Raw genomic sequence first — 20,855 nt, forward strand, 5'->3', positions numbered from 1 at the left:
CTTAGTTCTCTTTCTTACTCTGTCTGGAGCCATTCAGCCTGTCTATATTCGATTATGCTAATTTGCTCTTCTATGGTGTCTACCCAGGCATTCCGGGAATCCGTATTCTGTTTTATCTGGTCCATTGTGTTTTTCATCTCTAATAATTCTGTTTGATTCTTCTTTATAATTTCAATCTCTTTTGTGAAGCAACTCCAGAACTCGTTGGCTTGTTTCTCTATCTTTCTCTCTACCTCATTGAGTTTTTTGATTATAGCTGCTCTGAACTCATTTTCACTTAGGTTACCTGTTTCCAAGTCCTCAGGACTTAATTCTGTGTTTTTATTGTTTTCCTTCTGGTCTAGAGCTTTTATAAGTTGCTGGATGGTAGAGGAGCGGTTTTTTCCCATGGTGGTAGAATTCGGTTGCAGTTACAGCCTGTCGCCACAAGATGGGGGTCGAGAGCTGCATGTTCTGAGCTCTGCGCCTTCGGGCAAGATGGCTGCACCCAGCGTGGTTCGCCAGGGGAAGGGGCGGTTTTTCTCACGTGCCAGTCTGGATTCAGGTCATTTCTGTTCTCTGGTCTCCTGGGGCCCTGGGTTTATGGGGTCCCTGCGCACAGAAGCTTTCCCCCCGTCAGCAGGTTTCCACTGTACCACCAGCGGGAGTCCTGGATGATACCCCTGTTGTGCGGCCCCTCCCCCGCTCCTTCCCTCACTGGCGGCAGCAATCCCACACTCTAGGGGAGGGAGCGAAGTTCTCTCCTACTGCGTTCCAGCTCCTCCGAGGCCAGCAGCAGGGTCTCTGTCCTCCATATTTTTGATACTGTAGGTCTCCAACGTCCTGGCATTAGGTTTATTTGCTGAAATTGAGTTTTTTTCCAGTCCTTTGTTGCAGTTTGGAGGGGAGACAGTCCCGTGTCAGCTCACCCCACCATCTTGCTCAGTCCACACCTGTAGTTTCTTTATTATTGACTTTTAAGTGTTCAGTATGTTTTCTATACGCAGGTCTCTTATTATACTTGTGATTTGCTTGGGTATTGTCCCATTCAGCAGGTTGTCTTCTCACCTTCTTGATACTCTCGTTTGAGACACATGTGTTTTTAATTTTGTTGAGGTCCAATTTATTTCTTTTCTATTTTATACTAGTGCTTTCGGTGTCATCCCTGGGAAATGATTGCCTGACTCCAGGTCAGAAGTTGTGATCCCATGTGTTTTCCTGTAGGAGTTGTGTAGTTCTGCCTCCTATGTGGTGTTGGATCTCTGTGAGGTCATTTCTGGAAGTGTTGTGAGGAAGGAGTCTGACTTCCTCCTGTGCATGTGAATATCCAGTTGTCTCGATCCCATTTGTTGAAAAATTATTCTTTTCCCTTTGAACTGTCTCATCTCTCATCAAAATCCAACTGACTGTAAACATGAACATTTATTTCTGGTCTTTCAGTTCTGTTCCATTATCTGTGTGTTTATTTTTCTGTCGGTACCACACTGTTTTCATTATTGCAGCTTCACAATGAGTTTTAAAGCAGGAAGTGTGAGCTCTCCATCCTGTTCTTCTTCTTCGAGGTTGCTTTGGCTCCTCTGGCTCCCTTGCATTTCTCTATGAATTTCGGGATTGGCTGGTCAGTTACTGCAAAAGAGGCTGCTGAGATTTTGCTCGAGGTTGCATTGACTCTGCAGTTCTCTCCATGCAGTATCACCATCTTCATAGTATAAAGTCTTCGGATCCATGAATATGGGCAGTCTTTTCATGTATTTTGGCCCTCTTTAATTGCTTTCAATAATGTTTTGGAGCATTTGTTGTACAAGTCTTGTACTTCTTAAGTTAGATTTATTACTAAGGATTTTATTGGTTTGGATGCTATTGTAAATTAACCTATTTTCTTACTTTCATTGTCAGTTTTTCATTGCTAGCATGGAGAAGTAAAATTGACTTTTTAATTGAAATATATTAGTTTCAGGTGTAAAATATAATGATTCCATATATGTGTATATTCCCAAATCCTACCGCCGTGAGTCAAGTTTGAATCCATCGCCTTGTTACTGAGCAAGGGCTTGCTGCCTGATGCGCATAGAAGCCAGGACTATGGCCTTGGCTTTTGAGAAAAGAAGAGCTTCATTGCAAGGTCGTCTCACAAGGTAACAGGGGGCAAATCTCTCCAATCTGTCTTCCCAATGCAGGTTTGGGGTCACATTTCAGCACTGGTGGACTAGTAAGCTGCTGCTGGGACCACGTGGGCTGCCGGGCTGGCCTTGACTCGGTAATCAAGCTACTTGGGCTGCTGGAAGCCAGATTGTCCTTATTGAAGGGCTGCTTGCTTCCGGTGTCAGTGTTTCTGAGGATTCTTGTCTCTGGGGACCTCCTGGGGTCATGGGTTCCTGCCTGGCGTGTGCACAGTGCTGTCTGTGCAATTGAGCACCAGGATTGATTAATCAACAACCTGTTTTAATGGAGAAAAACTAGTTTAAGATGGTCAGTGTTTTCTGTGCTGTTGCAACCTCATATAGTTACAAAATTTTTTTTCTTGTCTTGAGAATTTTTAGCATTGACTCTCTTAGCAACTTTCCAGTAGACAATATAGTACTGCTAACTCTAGTCACCACAATGCACGTTAAGTCCTCAGGACTTCTTCATTTTAGAACAGGGAATTTGTACCTTTTGACCCCCTTGCTCCCTTTGCCGACCCACTACCCCTTCCCCCTGGCTGCTGACAACCTGTTCTCTGCATCTATAGCTCAGACATGTGGGTTGCTTCTGTGTCTGGGCTCCTGTGAATCATGCTGCAGTGAACACGGGGGGCAGATGTCTGTCTGCAGGAATGTTTCTGTTTCCATTGTGTAAATACCCAGAAGTGGAATTACTGGATCATATGGTGGTTCTATTTTTAATCTTTGGAGGAACTTCCATACTGTTTTCTATGGTGGCTGCACCAACTTGTAGTTCCGTAGATTGGTGGTGGTTTTGTTTTTTTTTACTGATCTTGTATCCTGCCATCTTGCAGAAGTCGTTTATTCGTTCCAATACTTTTTCTGTGTTTTCTCTGATTTCCTATATACATGGTCATGTCATTTGCAAATAGAGAGAGTTTTACTTCACTCCGTCCAATCTGGATGCCTTTTATTTCATTTTCTTGCCTATCTGACATGGCTAAAACCTCCCGTAAATGTAAAATAGAATTGATGGGAGTGGCCCTTGCTCACCTTGTCCTGACGTCAGGGACGAGGCTTCCAGTCTCTCCCGTGAAGTATGATGCATGTGAGCTCTGTCTTGTTCACAGATGCCCTTTCCCAGGCTCAGGGAGCTGCCTTGTGTTTCTAGTGTCCTGAGTGTTTTGATCACAAAGGGCGTTGGATTTTGTCCAATGGCTTTTCTGCATTTAGTGGGAATCAGCTTTCCCAGCAGCTTTCAAACCATGAAATCACCTTCCCTGCCCTCTCCCTCCATCTCTCTCCCTCACACAAACACACAGACCTCTCTGGAAGCAAATCAGAATCCACCCAGCAAATCCTTGCTAAAAGTTGTCCAAGGAGTCATCTAGACCTCTTGCCCCCGGTTATCCTTGCCTGGCTGCTGCGTAGCTAGGGGCGGCCCCCACTCCACACAAGTGATGGCAGAAATTCACATGCTCCTGATGATTTGTGAGGGTGCTGACTCCCTCTGGCATGCACACGCCATCATTTTTCTTCTCTTGACTGACTGTAGAGTGGAAGCATTTAGCACAAAAGGAGAGGACCGTGCAGGAAGGAGCATGTATCGAGTGCGAGTGCTAAAGGGTCACAATAGACAGGCAAAATGTTGACTTCCCCAAGAAGTGTGTTAAAGGAAATGTGACATATTCTCGACAGCCCTTTCTGGCATGGAAGTCCGCATTCTGCAAATACTGCTTTGGGTTTATTTCCTGAGGCCTCATATATTGCTTTTGTCTTGCAGGAGTTTGGTTGCTGACCATGTTGTCGAACGGCCCTCAGGAGGGTGAGCTTTCTGTTCCTCAGTTTGGCCTGTCGCAGGTAAGGGGCCTTGGGGTCCTTTGTGTCTTCAGCTAGGAAAGGGTCACCTGGGCTTTCCCCAGAATTCCCTGGCGGTGCTGGGAGCGCCCGACATGCAGTACAAGGTCTGGACTGGACAAATGCTTCATCTGCAAACTTCCTATGGCGCTGAGTTTCTAAAGCCCTCGAATGACATGGATTCTGAAATGGAAAAGTGAAGGACAAAGGGACTTCAGCAATGTGGTTGCCAGGCTTCTCCCGAAAACAAGCAACAGGATACACACCCACGTGCATGTGCGCACATATACAGATGTGTGTATACGTATGTGGAGAGAGAGACTGACTTTAATATACTGGCCTGTGTGAGCATGTGGGCTGGCGAGTCCACAGTCTGCAGGCCAGGCTTATAGACTAGAAGCTGTGGCAAGTTAGGTCTTGCTGAAGGTGCATATGAAAGTGGGGCTGACCCCCTGACCAGGTGATTGTAAGGCTCAGCTGTGTGTTGCTGCTATGGTCACTTTACTCACTTTATTGGGTGAAGTGAGCCCCAACACAGCTGGCTGAAAGGTCTAATAGCACATACCTGCTGTTGTTTTGCTATAAAGTGAGTCAGGCCCCAGTGTGGCTGGTTGCTAGTGTCACGGCCTCACATTTTCTTTGGGCCTTTGGTCTGCGGGGCTGTTGTTAGCTCTCTCAGGAGCTCAACCTTGTGACGCCAGACTCAGGGATGGGAGCACACAATCATTTCAGGTGTTGGAAGGTGGGCAGATTCCCTATTTGTTGTATAAGAATGCCAACAGCACAAGCCTGCTGCACCTGAGAAGTCTCACCACCCCACTGTGGGACCATAAACCCCATCAACACAGGCCCACCCTGTGTACATGCCCTGCTCTGCTGAAGCAGACCTGCTTGTCTTGCTGTAGAGGTCCAGAACACACCACCTACACAGCCCCACAAGTTCCCTGTTGGCTGGCTAGTGGGTGGGGTGAGTCCCTAGGGCAGGGCGCCTTCCCTGGATGAGCTGGATTAAATCACTGCTCTAGTGGGTAGGCTAAACCCCTCAGCTAACAGACCATGGGAAGAAATACAATTGCATCTGCCACTGTCTGTCTCAGAGGCCTGTATTATGTCACAATAATGGCTCCGACCAGTGTTCACTCCCTGGGGTGGTGATCCCAATCACCTTCTGCCTCTCTGAGATGTGCTCAGAGCTTATCCAGTGAGTCTTTTTTTTTAACCAAAGGACTATGCACCTTTCTTTCTGGTGATTTTGTTTGGTTTTTAGAATGGGTGAATTTCTCCATGGGCCCCTTGAAAGCAGGCTTTTCTTTCTCTTCTCTTCAATAGGTTTTCTGGGGGGTATTCTCCTTTGGGTTTAATAACCAGCAAAGCCAGTTTGTCTTTGGTTGTGCTGAATTTGAAGGCTGCTTATTATGACATCACTCTCCCCCTCAGATCCCCTGCTCCTTCAGGAAAAGCTTCATACCTTAAAATGTCTCTGGCTTGAAGCACCATGGCAAGAATGTGACTCTTTCCTCAGCAGGAAGGTATCTCTGCCTCTTACAACTCAGTCAGTGTTGTTCTTTGTTTTCGGGGTTCGTTTTACACAGTCTTCAGTTCTCACTCAGAGGTAATCATTCCACAGGGGTAAATTTGTTGTGTCCATTGGAGAAGGTCAGTTCAGAGTCCTGTGTTACCACCTTCCCAGCAATCCTCTTGTCATTGATTTTTGACTGTTTTGTTATCACGTGTCTTGGAGAGGGTCCTTTTGTGTTGAGATAATTGAGTGTTCTACTTGCACAATGGATTTGTACATTCAGTTCCTTCCCCAGGTTTGGGAAGTTCTCAGCTACCATTTCTTTAAATAAGCTCTCTACTCCCTTCTCTCTCTCTCCTCATTCTGTGATATCCATTACCCTTATGTTGTCATTTCAAAAGGAGTCAGATAGTTCTTGTAGAATTTCTACATTTTAAAAAGTGTTAGCTGTCTCTCCTCTTCTACCTGCCCCATTTATAGCTATCTTCAAGCTCACTAATTCTCTCTTCCACATGACATGCTCTTTTTACAATGTTTTCCAATGCATTCTTCATCTCATTCATCGAGTTCTTCACCTCCAGAATTTTTGCTTAGTTCTTCTTGAAAGTTTCGATCTCTTTGGAGATTGAAGTATTCCTTCTGTTCATTGATTTCATTCCTGAGGTCATGAAACCATCTTTCTGAGTTTTCTTGAAGTTCACTGAGTTTATTCATGATAGCTATTTTGAATTTTTTGTCCATTAGATCGGAATCTCCCATGACTTTATGTTTGGGTTTCGGAGGATTGTTTTCTGTAGCAAATACATTTTTTATTTAGGTACAGTTTTGTTTTGATTCAAACTTTTCAATTGCTTAGAGATTAGAAGCCTTTTTTTGTTTTCAGTAGGTGTCATTATAGTAATTGTTTTTGATTTCTCTTACCTGAGCTGTGTCTGGCTATATCTGCGGATCTGCAAGTTCTATCCTCCAGCTCCTCTATTTTGTGTCACATGGATACTCTCTTTGTTGCTGCCTGCCCTTCTGGGGCCCACTGATGGCTTTTTATTGCTTGCATTTCTGTGGTTGCTGGCTTTGCTCTCAGGACACGGAAATGGTCAATGTAAAGCCACATCTGAGATCTACTGAGTGGGAAGCTCCAGCACAGCTGTGGGGATTGGGGTTGGGGAGGTGGCGAGAGAGACTGGTACAAGCAACACTGTCTCAGCTGTTGCCTGTTACCCTTTGGTCCCAGGAAACACTGCTGTTGGGAAGTGGGAGTGCTGTGCACACCTGGTGCCACCAGGCTCTGAGCTGAGGACAGGGGTTTGGGATCATGGGACTCCACCTTTGTAGCTCCTCTGCTTCCTGTAGCCACAGGTGTCACTGCCCCTGCCTGGCTGCAGTCACACGTACACCTCTGCTGCAGACCACTGTGTCCTCTGGGATCAGGGGCGGCTGGCTCATCTGCCATGGCTGGGGATCCAGGATCCTGGGTGCTGCCTCCACTGCTCCCTCATTTAGGCTTTTCTGTGTGCTCCAATTCACTTTCTTTGCATGTACTGATGTGTAGATCTTTCCATCACCCTGATGTTTGGTGCAATTTAGCTTTTGTTGAGTTTTGAATGTTTTAATCATTGTAGATCGAAGAGCAGAGACTCAAGGATCCTCTCACACCACCATGATGATGATGTCTTCTAATTACTACAAATTCTTAACCCCATATGATATACAATGTTTATTTATTAGTTTTACCAGTAAGTTCCATGGGGGGAGAGACCATGGTTGCTTGTTAATCACCATATATCATGCTACCCAATATGACACTGGGGACATAGCAGAAGCTCATCAAATATTTGTCAAATAAATTACTGAATTATATAAATGCCACCATTGTCTTAACCACAGAGATATTATATTCTGGTGAGAAGAAGAGCACCAGGTAAAAGCATTAGAGAGCAGGTTTTGAAGAGAGTGATGATACATTGAACCTACACCAAGAATAAACAAGATAAGATCAGTGAAACAAGACATTTTAGCAACTGAGTTGAGTTAGAGAAACAAGGAATAGCTCAACATGTAATGGAGAGAAAGAGCAGTGTATGACAATGAGATGGGAGTAAATATGAAGGAGATGTAGGGACATGCCATTTTCTTCTTTGATATCTGTATCTGAAGTCTTTTGACATGTTATATTAATGTTGAATATGAAACTGGAGTATGACCAAGAGCTAGAGTGGGAAACACTACTGGCAATTGCCTGTCTCTATTCCTTGACTTCTGTTCTATGATATTGCACGTGGCAGAACCCCCAAAAGTGTCCTATGAGCAAAGGAGACTAGATTTTTTGCAGTCTGTCTTCTCAAAAGGGTTGGATAGAAAGGAGCTAGAAAGATCTGTGTTTAAAGATGAAAAACAAGCCAGAGACTCTAGGAATTGTTTCTCTCCATGCTTAATTGGCCCTTGGAGAAGTCATTCCCATGTTACCGTCAGAGTGATGCTCCTTGAAATATCTCATGCCCTGACACCTCCCAACGAACTCCAAGAAAGCCCTTTGGGAATGCTTATCTCAATGCACACAGGGAGTGTAATTGACATCTTGAAGTAATGCTCTCCAGAAGAGACTCAGGATGTGTCCTCTGGGTTGAATCCCTGACGCCATACATTGAGTGCCCTTGATTTGCCTCAGCTGACATAATAGGGCCTCTCTGTTAGAAGGCTGTTTTATTTCTCACAGATGTTTGCTTCTTTTCCCTCATGTTTAGCTCATTCTGGCCAAGTCTCTTCTCATTTTTACCGCTATGATTCCTGCTGAGGAAAGATTCATGCAGTCAAGAAGGGGATTCTACTAAAAAATACCAGTGCTAGAGGCAAATTCTTGTTTTATTTGGTAGGAAAGGAGGTGTAAAGCTAAGAAGAGAGTGCCTTGAGTGATCCAAAATAGCAGAAACTCCAAAACAGATTTTCTTTTAGCTCTGGACCTATTGATGATTAAGCTGGTATTAAATGAACCTTCTTAATCTGGTAACATTAATGGAAATTCTTTTTGCCCAAGCTCTTGTTGTCCTTTTGGATGGAGAGGTACCTGAAATATATATTTAGAGGCAGATGAAGGATATTCATTATTCAAAGGCCCACCTATTACAAGTTCAATAGGTTCAGTTACTTAATCTGTCCTGATGTGTGCTGATGGAGTTCAAAATCTGAGCCCAGATTGCAAGAGCATTACTATGGATGCTATTGTTCCTGATGATGCTCTGTCGCTAGGATAATTAGTGTAGACAATGATGACTGTGTAGGACATGGTGTTCTATGCCATTCTACCAGTAAATGCAGATGACCAGGGTTAGAGAAGGAAGTCTGATGAGCACCTCAGAAAAGACTTGTTTGGATGATCAGTAGCCAATGTTTGAGTTAGTGTGGATCTATGCTGCCCTCGCCATTTCACTTCTATACTTGTTCTCTCCACAATTCTCTGCAGCAGAAATTCCAGGTAAGATAATTTTGGGGCTCGAGGTGTTCAGGAAACCTTCACTAAAAACTAGGGCAACCTCTGGCATTGTTAGCTTATTCCCTCATCCCTAAAGTCAGAGGGTGATATTGGTCAGTCTGTGAGGAAAGCTGGCTGAGAAAGCAGAGAAAAAAGTCAACTGAGGGTCACAAATCAGAATGGGAAATTATTAGGAAAGTTGTCTAAGGGAGGCAGAGAGACAGGACTCAGATGATGAGAAAACCAATGCTATGGACATTTAAAAGGTGGAAATTAATGAGGAAAGAGATAGAGACGTAGATGAATACTTTAATACAAGGGAAATATATGGATGGCTTGATAGGGTTGGAGTGACCAGGGGGAACATGGGATATTGGACCCTTCGTTCACAAGAAGCTGAGTTTGAAATAACAGTACGAGGAGACAGCCAAAAAGATGACCCTAGGCTGCATTAATTGGAGAGAGATAATATATGTGACCTCTTTCTTACTGGTCAATTTATCCTTTGGAGAAAACATTCAGTTCTGACTTCTTTGCTCTAAATGGTAAGCAGATAATGTGGAAAGCAAGAAGATCTAGGAGATGTTTAGGAAAAAATACAAAGAGGTATTGGGTGGATATTTTGGAGATTAATTTAGATTATCAATTTTTCAAGTTGGGCTTCACCATGGAGATGAAGCGCTCATTCTGATCAGCATTCCTGTGAGAATGAGATAAAGGGCCAAGTGGGAATGTGATTGACTAAATGTTATAGAATTTGGTTGATTAAATGTTATAATCTTAATTTGATCAGCCTGATCCATAATTTAAAGAGACTCAGGTCTACTGAGGACATATCTCTTGTTTGTTTTCAGGTATATAACAATGGTGGTTTTGTTATTTGTCAACATGGCACCCGTATATATCTCATAAACCATACTTAATCTCCAAATAAAGACCATACCAAGTTCTCCTTCCATATAACATAGTGCGACTACCCCACATACAATCAAAAACTTGTTAATCTTTTCCCAAGAAAAGGATATAAATCACACCAACCCTTTCCACTTAAGAAGATACCAAATCGCTTCCTTGTCTTGGTTGAAATTCATTCTACTTCTATCTGGTTCCTACTCCCCTTTTTATGTCTTATGACTGATATACTTAGATATGAACCTAACTACATTAATATACCATACGTTAGAAAGGGGATATCTGAGGGGGAAAACTCAAACAATTCAGTTAATTATATTTAGAAAGTATTCATAACAAAAGAAAGAAGAAATACCTGTTACTACTACAGTTTTTGTTTCTGCAGCTGCTCACATAGTCATGTCTGGTGTATATAACAGTCTTCTTTCACACCATTCCATATTTCCTTTGTCTGCATTTCATCATGTTTCCTTTTCTGGTGGGATGACCCAAACTTTCATTCCTGAAGGATCTGGGTCATTACCAATCCTGTGTGAATTGGATTTGCATAGTTTTCCACTGACTTTCATCACAGGGCATTTGAGTACAGAGGTGCCCCCTAGAAAATCTCCTGCCTTCCAGACATGCTTCTCCTCATCCCCATGGTGTAGTAGAAACTCAGTAACCCCTTGCTAGTCAGGATCAGCCATGCAAGGCAGTGTATAGTAACTTCCTTTGCTTGTTGATTCAGTGATAGGAGGAGTCCATGTTGCTGAGCCCATGTGTAGCCTTCATCCTGGTTTCCGTGGCTACTCTGTTTGTGAGGCCATTATCATGAACGAGAGTGACTGAGGAAGAGTGTAACTGTCTTCCACAGAATGGGTTAGCACTTGGATAGGATGTCTCATTCTGTGGACGGCAGGAATGGATATTTCTTCCTTGTTTTTATATGACTATTTCACATGTTTTTGGTTCTATGTGGGATAGTGATATCATGTTAGGTAAAAGGATGACTGTTGTGTTTATTTTGGGATGAAGTGTGGCTTAAGGAGATGTGCATGTGTGCCAGATTGGCAGGAGATGGACTCTGGTGGCTTTGTAATGTGTCAACTTGGCTAGGATGGACTACATTTCCCAGAATTCCCATTTTTTGTGTTTCTGGTTAAGGTGGGTCACAGGAGAGACTGTCCCAGAGCTTTAGAGGCAGAAGAGAAGCAGCCATTTTGTAGTGTACAGAGATGGCATCTGATCTGCTGATTCTCCTCATCCGTGCGAAGCAGCAGGTGGGCCTGCAATTGTTCTGCCTTCCCCTGGGTCCTCCTTTAGCGCCTCTGACTTCCAGGCCAGGTGTGTGTGTTTAGGCTCCTGAATATGGGCCTCAGCTTCTGTAAGACACTCACACCGCCAATTCCAGTGGCAGCAAGAACAGACATGGCTTTCAGTCTGCCCTTTTGGGGTTATATCTCATTCTTGTGGGTTCCAGCAGGCCCTTGATCTACCACACTTTATATCCACTTTATAGCTTCCTGACTGCTTGTGCCATGGACTTGAAGTTCCAGCATCAGACACAAGGGTGACAGCCTTATATAGACCGCTTAAGCAGCTTTCACTATTGCATAATGCAAAATTTCTGTACAATCCCATTAAGTACATACATATGTATATATGTATATATACATATGTATGTATAAAACTCTCAGTGGTTCAGCTTCTCTGGATAAACTCTGACATAATAAGTAAGAAAGCATATATGTGTACTTTATATATATATATATATACATATATAATATATATTATACTAAATATAATTTAGTTTAGTAAACATTTAGTCTCTCTCTATAAAGCATATATATATATATACTTATAAAAAGTATATATGTGTGTGTGTGTATTTCTTTCTTAATGAGGAGAGGCTCTTGTTTGATTTTTGGCACTTAGAGGTTAGAAATTCCGGAATTTCTAAGTGTCATGTTTGTGAAGAAAGATTTGACATTCTCATTTTAAAGGGCTATTTCAAGAATTTGGGCTGTTGAATAACTAGAAATAGAAAAAAAAGTCTTCAAAAATCGTGTGGTAAATCAAATGGTCTTATTGTAAGGTATGCTGAACTCCACTATTTCTGATATCACAATTCTTCTCCACTTCCTGTTTCCCCAGGGACAGAGAAAGGGGAGATGCGGCAGAGGAATCAGACCTCTCCAGTGACTTCATCCTTGAAGGGCTCTTTGATGACTCCCTCACTCACCTCTTTCTTTTCTTCTTGACCATGGTGGTCTTCCTGATTGCGGTGAGTGACAACATCCTCACCATTCTCATATTTGCAGATTCCCAGCTTCATACACCCATGTACTTCCTGCTCAGCCAGCTCTCCTCATGGATGGGATGCATGTCTCCACAACCATCCCCAAGATGGCTACCAACTACCTATCTGGCAAGAAGTCCATCTCCTTTGTGGGCTGTGCCACCCAGCACTTCCTCTATTTGTCTGTGGGTGGTGCTGAGTGTCTTCTCCTAGCTCTGATGTCCTATGACCGCTATGTTGCCATTTGTCATCCACTGCATTACACTGTTCTCATGAACAGAAAGGTGGGACTTATGATGGCTCTTGTGTCATGGTTGGGAGCATCCATACATTCCCTAATTCACACGGTGATCTTGACTCAGTTCCCTTTCTGTGGGCCTCGAAAAATCCACCACTTCTACTGTGAGTTTCCAGCTGTTGTGAAGTTGGTACGTGGAGACATCACTGTCTATGAGACCACAGTGCACATCAGCAGCATCATCCTTCTCCTCCTCCCCATCTTTCTGGTTTCTACATCCTATGCCTTCACCCTCCACAGTGTCATTCAGATTCGTTCAGCTGGGAGTAAGAGAAATGCCTTTGCCACTTGTAGCTCTCACCTCACTGTGGTTTCCCTCTGGTTTGGTGCCTGCATGTTCTCATATATGAGGCCCAGGTCCCAGCGTACCCCATTGCAAGACAAAGTTGGTTCTGTGTTCTATAGCATCATTACTCCCACACTGAATCCTTTGATTTATACTCTCTGGAACAAGGATGTAGCTAAAGCTCGAGGAGAGTGCTGGGGAGAGATGTTATCACTCAAAGACAACAATTACAGTTGTCCTGAGTATAAGAGTAGAATGGCATAAGCTCCTCAAAATGATTGGGTAAACCCTTAAGAGTTTTCAAGGGTCCAGGCTCTCATCACTATGGAAAGTGATATGTGTCAACATGGATTCCAGGATTCTGACTTGGTCTCAGCCTTTAGGGGCACTTTAGAGTACTATCTTAGTCCATTTGGGGCACAATAACAAAAATACCACAGAGTAGCTGGCTTAGACAACAACCATTCATTTCTCACATTTCTGGAGACCGAGAAGTCTGTGATCAAGCTTTGAAAGTGCTACACCCTCTTTCATTTCCTTTTGATCTCTTTATGTGTAACCCTGCCAAACCATGCTTCCCTAATTCCCTATCCAAAGCAGCACTCTCAACATCCTTGTCCCCTGCTTCCACTTTGTTACACTACTTTCATGATGTTCCACAATATTGTTGTATTTTATTTATTGTCTGTTTTATTAGAATGTAAGCTCCCTGAAGGGATGGACTTTACTTTGTGTACTATTGTCTCACCAGAGCCAAGATAAGAGCCTGATACTAAGATGCTCAAAAACGATTTGTTGCTTGGATTAATAGATGAAAGGGACCTAGATCGTTTTACTATCCCACGTGACATTCATTGACATTTAATTCAGATAGGGGAGGGGACTATGAAAGTGAATAATACAGTGGATGGCTTCGTAAGACTCATTTGTCTCAGATAGCTGGATATTAATTCCACGTTAGTGCAGAGGGCTGATATCTAAGTGAACTTTCCTGGAGCCTCGTGGTCTGAGGGATGCCAAAATGAGGGACAAAATTCTATATCTTTCTTCCCTCACTAGTTAAAAATGTCATGAATCCCTGGGACCCTCCTCAGAAGAATAACACTTAAAGTTTGCGAGATTAGTTATCTTCTCTTTCATGAGTAAGTATTTTCCCTTTGAGAAAGAGCTTTCTGGCATTCTGAGATATGGTGAGCCACCTATCAGGAGTTGGGTGTCCTCTTACCCACCTAGCCCTAAGGTTGGATGTACCCTGTAACACTCCAATATCAAATAGAATGAAGTTTTACAGAAACTGTGCCTGTGCTGTTTCTGAAGGCACAAGGGTGTTGCATAAACAGCCAGCTCACAATCCAAGTTACACACAGGTGGTTGTTCCTCTGCTACCTCTCTCTACACGTGCAACCATGGCCTTGTAAGGACTCCTATAAGATTATCTGAGAATTAAATAATCTAAGCCAAGTTTATGGATCATTATTCATGTAATGCTAGCATCTGTCAAATGCAAATAATACAGTGTTACATGGGCTCCCCTTGAAAAAGAGATGTAACAATGTATTATTGTAACCATCCTTTATATATTCCAGATGGTATCTCCTTATCAGATAGATGGTTTACAAATACTTTATCTCAGTCCATGCATTACCTTTTCACTCTTTGATTGTGTCCTTTGAGGAACAAAGCTTTTAAAATCTTGATGTAGTCCATCCAATTTATCTATTTTTAGTTTTGTTGTCTGTACATTTTGTGTCCTTCCAAGAAGTCATTGGTAAATCCAATGTCATGAAGCTTCTCCTCTACGTTTTCTTCTAAGAGTTTTATAGTTTTAGCTCTTATATTAGATTTTGATACATTTTCAGTTAACTTTTATATCCATATTGTGTAAGGTAACAGCCCAACATCATTCCATTTACAGTAGCAATTCGAAGGAATAAAATACTTAGGAATTAGCTTAACCAAGGACTGATAGAGTTGTACACTGAAAAATATAAAACTCTGCTGCAAAAAATTAAAGAAGCATAAATAGATGAAATTTATCCTGGGTTCATGGATTGCAATTCTTACTATTGTTAAGATGTCCATATGACCCAAAGTGACCTACAGATTTAATGCAATGTCTATCAAAATCCCAATGGCATTTTATTCAGAAATAGAAAAACCTGTCCTGAAATTCATGTGGAAACAAGAAACCTCAAATAGCCAAAATAATCCTGAAAAAAATAACACTGGAGGACTTATACTTCCTGATTTCAAAACTTAATATAGAGCTACAGTAATCAAAATAGTGTGGTCCTGCTATAAAGACAGGCATATGACCACTATAATTGAATAGAGAGCCCTGAAATAAAGTTTCATACGTATGGTCAAATCATTTTCCCCAAGGATGCCAAGATCATTCAATAGGGATATGACAGTGTTTTCAATAAATGGGCTGGGAAAACTGGATATGCAAAAGAATGAAGTTAGGCCTTTACCTTATATCATAAACAAACATTAATTGAAAATGTATCAAAAACTTAAATGTAAGTCCTAAATGTATAAAGCTCTTAGTATAAACCATATGGGAATAGGTTTAGGACATTGTATTCGCCCAGTGATTTCTTGGATATGATGGAAGAACACAGAGAACAAAAGTGTAAATGGATAAATCGGACTACATCAAAATTTAAAAGTTCTGTTCAGGACACTGTAAAATAAGCAGAGTGAAAAGGCAACGTATGGAATGAGATAAAATATTTGTAAACCATCTATCTGATAAGGGTTGATATCCAGAATACATAAAGAATGGCTACAACTCAACAGCAACAATAAAAGAACTCCATTAAAATATGAGCAAGGAATGTAAATAGACATTTCTCCAAACAAGGTGTGCAAATGGCCAAGAATCACATGAAAAGATGCTCAACATCACTAATCATTAGGGATATGGTTAGGAAAAATAGACTCAAATTGGATTAAAGACTTGAAAGTAAGATCTGAAACCATAAAGCATTTAGAAGAAAACATAGAGGGTAAGCTCCTGGACATTGGTCTTGGCAATGAATTTTTGGATTTGACAACAAACACACAAGCAAAAACAAAAGCAAAAATAAACAAGTGGGACTTCATCAAACTAAAATGCTTCTGCACAGCATAGAGAACCATCCACAAGATGAGAAGGCCACTTACAAAATGGGAGAAAATATTCGCAAATCATATATCTGATAAGTAGTAATATCAAAGATATATAAAGCACTCATACAACTCAGTGGCAAAAACCCCCAAACTATCAGATTAAAAAATGGGCAGAGGATCTGAGTAGACGTTTTTCCAAAGAAGGCACACAGATGTCAACAGACAAGTGAAAAGATGCTCATCACCAGTAATCACCAGGGAAATGCAAAGCAAAACCACGATGAGACACCACCTCATGCCTGTCAAGAATGGTTGTTATTATAACGACAAGAAATAACAAGTTTTGGAGAAGATTTGGAGAAAGGGAACCCTTGTGCACTGTTGGTGGGGATGTAAATTGGTACAGCCACTATTGAAAACAGAATGGAGATTCCTCAAAAAATTAAAAATAGAAATATCATATGATCCAGCAATTCCACTGCTGGGTATATATCCAAAAGAAGTGAAATCACTATCTAGAAGATATCTGCACTCCCACGTTCATTGTAGCATTATTCACAACAGCCAAGACATGGAAACAACTTAAGTGTGTATATATGAATAGATGGATAGAGAAAATTTGGTGTATACATATACAACAGACTATTAGCCAGCCATAAAAAGGAAAGAAATCGTGACATTTGTGACACCATGGATGGACCTTAAGGGCATTATGTTAAGTGAAATAAAGAGAAAGAAAGACAAATACTGTATGATTTCACTTATATGTGGAATCTAAAGAAACTGAACTCAAAGATACAGAGAACAGAATGGTGGTTGCCAGAGGTTGGGGGTGGGGTTGGGGAATTGGGTGAAGGTGGTCAAAAGGTAAAAACTTCCAGTTGTAGAATGAATAAGTTCTGGGGATGTGTGTACAGCATGGCGACAGTAGTTACAAATACCATATTGTATATTTGAAAGTTGCTAAGAGAATAGATCCAGAAAGTTCTTATAATAAGAAAAAAATGTGTAACTTTGTGAGGTGATGAATGTTAACTAAAATTATTGTGGTAATCTTTTCACAACATATGCATATATCAAATCATTTTGTTGTACACCCTCAATTAACAGAATGTCATGCGGCAATTTTATTTCGATAATACAGGAAAAAAAATCTCACCCTTTCCTAAAAACATAAGCAAACACCACAATGAGACACCACTTCACACCAATTAGGGTGGCTATTATTAAACAAACAGAATAGAAGTGTTGGTGAGGATGTTAAGAAATTGGGACTCTTATGTGCTCTTGGTGGGAATGTAAAATGGCACAGCCATTGTAGTAAAGAATTTGGCAGTTCCTTGAAAAATTAAAAGTAGAATTACCATATGATCCAGCAATTCTATTTCTGGGTGTATACCCAAAAGAATCCAAAGAAGGATCTCAAAGTGTTTTTGTACACTCCTGTTCATAGCAGCATTATTCACAACAGCCAAAAGTAGAAGCAACCCAAGTATCCACTGATGATGAATGGATAAACAAAATGTGGCATATACATACAATGCAGTATGATTCAGCCTTAAAAAGGAAGGAAATTCTGACACATGCTGCAACATGAGTGAACTTTGAGGGCACTATGCTAAATGAAAGAAGCCACTCATGAAACGACACGTACTGTATGATTCTAATTATGTGAGATACCTAGAGTGGTCAAATTCATAGAAAGAGAAAGAAGAATGGTGGTTGCCAGGGGCTGGGGAAGGAGGGGTTGTGGAGTTGTTTCATGGGTACAGAGTTTCAGTTTGGGAAGATGAAAACAGGTCTGGAGATTGGTTGCACACAATGTGAAGGTGCTTAACAATGCTGAACTGTACACTTAAAAATGGTTAAGATTGCCAATTTTAGGTTATGCGTATTTTATCACATTTTTAAAATTTATGTAAAAACGTAGCTTGGTTTTAATACAGGGCACTCTCATCATTAATGAGATATTCATTAAATGGCAACTAGAGTTTTGGTGGTGAACATGAGGGAGTCTATACAGGAGTTGAAATACAATGATGTATACCCGAAATTCATGAAATGTTACAAATTGTTACCCCAATAAAAGAATAAACAAAATTCATATAGAAGTTTAAGAAGTTGTATGATGAAAAACTTACTACAAACAAGTTTTAATGGAAAAAACCCACTAGGAACACTTTCACTAAAACCAAGGACAGTAAAAACTCACAATAATACTACATTTAAAAGAAACAGCCCATTTGATCACTGGGCTGGTTGCTCTTAACTGCTGTATGATGTTAACTATAACAAGTTTGAGAAGTATACACCTGATTGGATGTATTGTTTTCACACGTGTTTGCTCTTAGGGAAGAAAAGTTACTCCAGTTGAAGGAAGTTTAGATAGTTACTCAAGTTGGAAGGACACTGTGCTTCTCCTACTGAGCTGAAAGAGGTCCTGAAAGTCCCCACGGCCGGGCTTTGTTCTCAATAGACGTGGGTCATGAATATCCAGCAGTGAAACTGTGTCCAACCAGCCTCTGTAAACCCAGTGGCCCAGTCTATCAATTCTTCATATATGAAAAATCTTGACCATGTGGAGCCTGTGGGACAAATTATTCTATTTTCACCTGAAGCCCAAGCGCCCCAGGAAAGTTCCAAAAGTTCTATCTTACTCTTTCACAGAGATTCTTTGCTGATCCAAATATACCAGGTCCGCAGCACTGTTGTCAAACTCGACCCTCTTCAGAAAGGAGTGGAGCTGGAAAAGTTGTAGTCAGGTTGTAGAAAGAATCCTAGATTTGGACACGAGAGATCTGTTAGCTGTGTGACTTTGGAAAAGTTCCTTATCTTTTTTAAACTTTAAATTTAAAAGTACTCATTTGTATTATAAGAATCGAATGAGGTAATGCATACGAATGTAACTTGATAAACTAAAACTTAAATGTAAAATACTTAAATATCATATAATATTTATGTGATTTACGCATGTGATATACATACAGATATATATACACACGGAATTGTTATGAGATAAATTTTGTAAATTAGCCACTATGGTTCCAGACCCAACATAGGCACTTTCTTGTCAGTCACTTACTTGAATGGATGCTTGAGAACATGAGAACAAAAAACATCTATGCTTGAAATTCAGAAAATATTCGCCAGAGAATCAAATTCAGATTCACTCATTTGTCAATAGTAGTCTCTCAAAACTTCTCTTTACTCTTCTGCTAACTGGGGATAAAAATATTGCCTAAATAAATTATTATATAATATTAACCATACACACATACAAATATATGTCATATATCAAACATCTCTCCCTCTCTATAAATATGCATAAGATAAAACATTTAAGCTAGCTACTATAGTGCCAGACCTGACATAGGCACTTTGAGAACTAGTGTTCTTTCTACTCACATTTATGGCCATCACAGAAGAACTGCAGACCTATGATGAAAAACAAAAACCCCACAAGATTGGCAATACTCTGAGGCTCTTTGTGACTCAGAGAGTTCCCTTTGGCCCATAAATTTCAGAATTTCATCCCTGCTATGGGCATCTATTGCTCTATGATTTTTTCTACATGAACAAATTGAATTTGAAAGCATATAAGACTAGATCTCCATCTTAGGCAGTGAAACTAGTAAAGAAGCTACTGTAACTCTGAAGAAAGAATCCAAAACGCTGATTTCCTATAGAAGTTCTGAAAAAGTGACATTTAACTATGTGCTTGGACTGGATCTAAAATTTCTAGATCATCAGATGAGGAGCAGCTCGATTTGCAACATTACCTGCAAAGGGTTAAAAACCAGCCTCTCTCTGTTCCTTATCTTTTTTTTTTTTTGAGGAAGATTAGCCCTGAGCTGACTGCTGCCAATCCTCCTCTTTTTGCTGAGGAAGACTGGCCCTGAGCTAACATCCGTGCCCATCTTCCTCTACTTTATATGTGGGACGTCTACCACAGTTTGGCGTGCCAAGCGGTGCCATGTCTGCACCCGGAATCCGAACTGGCGAGCCCCCGGCCACCGAAGTGGAACGTGTGCACTTAACCACTGAGGCAATGGCCGGCCCCTCTCTGTTTCATATTGGTTGCATGCTTGACTGCTGAAGAAGAAACATATGAAGAGTTTGGCCCACAGCATACACAGCATTGTATACACAGTAACTCCTGCCAGCCATGGTCACATCAAACTTGTGCAAAGGGAGAGACTCCAAAGAGGCATTAGGTGAACAGTCGTCTGATTTTTCACTGTCAGTTTCAGAAACTGAGCAATTGAAATACAAGTTCTATCATTTAGTGAGGTGCAAGTCTTCTGGGTACTTAGAAGGGTATCTATCTAGAGAAACTGTGTGAAACCAGAGATCTCACTATCCAGTTGTGAAAAGGTGAGAGTCCCATAGAATGTGCCAAGCAGGGGATAACGTTCACTAAAGATAAAATCCCGTTGCAAAATAGTGATCCAGTCATTCCCTGTCACCAAAAGGTTCCACTCTGAAAAGCTCAGTCCTAGGAATAGGTCAGAGTCACCATAGATGCCAAACACGTTTGCTGATGAATCTCTTCCCTGAAGTGAAATGGCCAGGCCAATGAGAAATACATCCCCTTGGCGACAGGAAACTTTTCCAGAAAGGCCATACAGATGCCATTCTTATCAAACTCTCCTCTCAAGCCCCAGAGAAAGTGAACCCCCTTCTTGTCTTCTGAAACAACCAGCACAACCCAGATCCAATCAAAATGCAGCAGCAACAAGACCGTGCCAAGGGCCAGTGCTGTGTTTCTGGGGGCCCTCTGATAGAGAGATGGAAACTGGCCTTTGCCACTCAGGATGGGATCAAAGAAGCCATAGGAGAGCTCAGTGGGAAAAGAAAAGCATGATCCCATGTGAGATCAGAGGAAGCAACATGAGGACGGAATGAAGCACAACTATCAGCCCATCTAACTTCAATTAACTGTTAATGGGCATCAGGCCAAGCTGCCTGGTTGCTGTTCAGCTCAAGAGTTCCCTGCTGA

General features: G+C 41.4%; 1 pseudogene; it reads left to right on the forward strand.

Moving 5' to 3' along the window:
• Positions 1-1,933: 1,933 nt before the first annotated feature.
• On the forward strand, positions 1,934-13,049 carry LOC103543729 (olfactory receptor 2AE1-like; annotated as a pseudogene).
• The last annotated feature ends 7,806 nt before the right edge of the window (positions 13,050-20,855 follow it).

The sequence above is a fragment of the Equus przewalskii genome, unplaced genomic scaffold (genome assembly GCF_037783145.1).
Source record: "Equus przewalskii isolate Varuska unplaced genomic scaffold, EquPr2 contig_R1919, whole genome shotgun sequence".
Taxonomy (NCBI): Eukaryota; Metazoa; Chordata; class Mammalia; order Perissodactyla; family Equidae; genus Equus; species Equus przewalskii.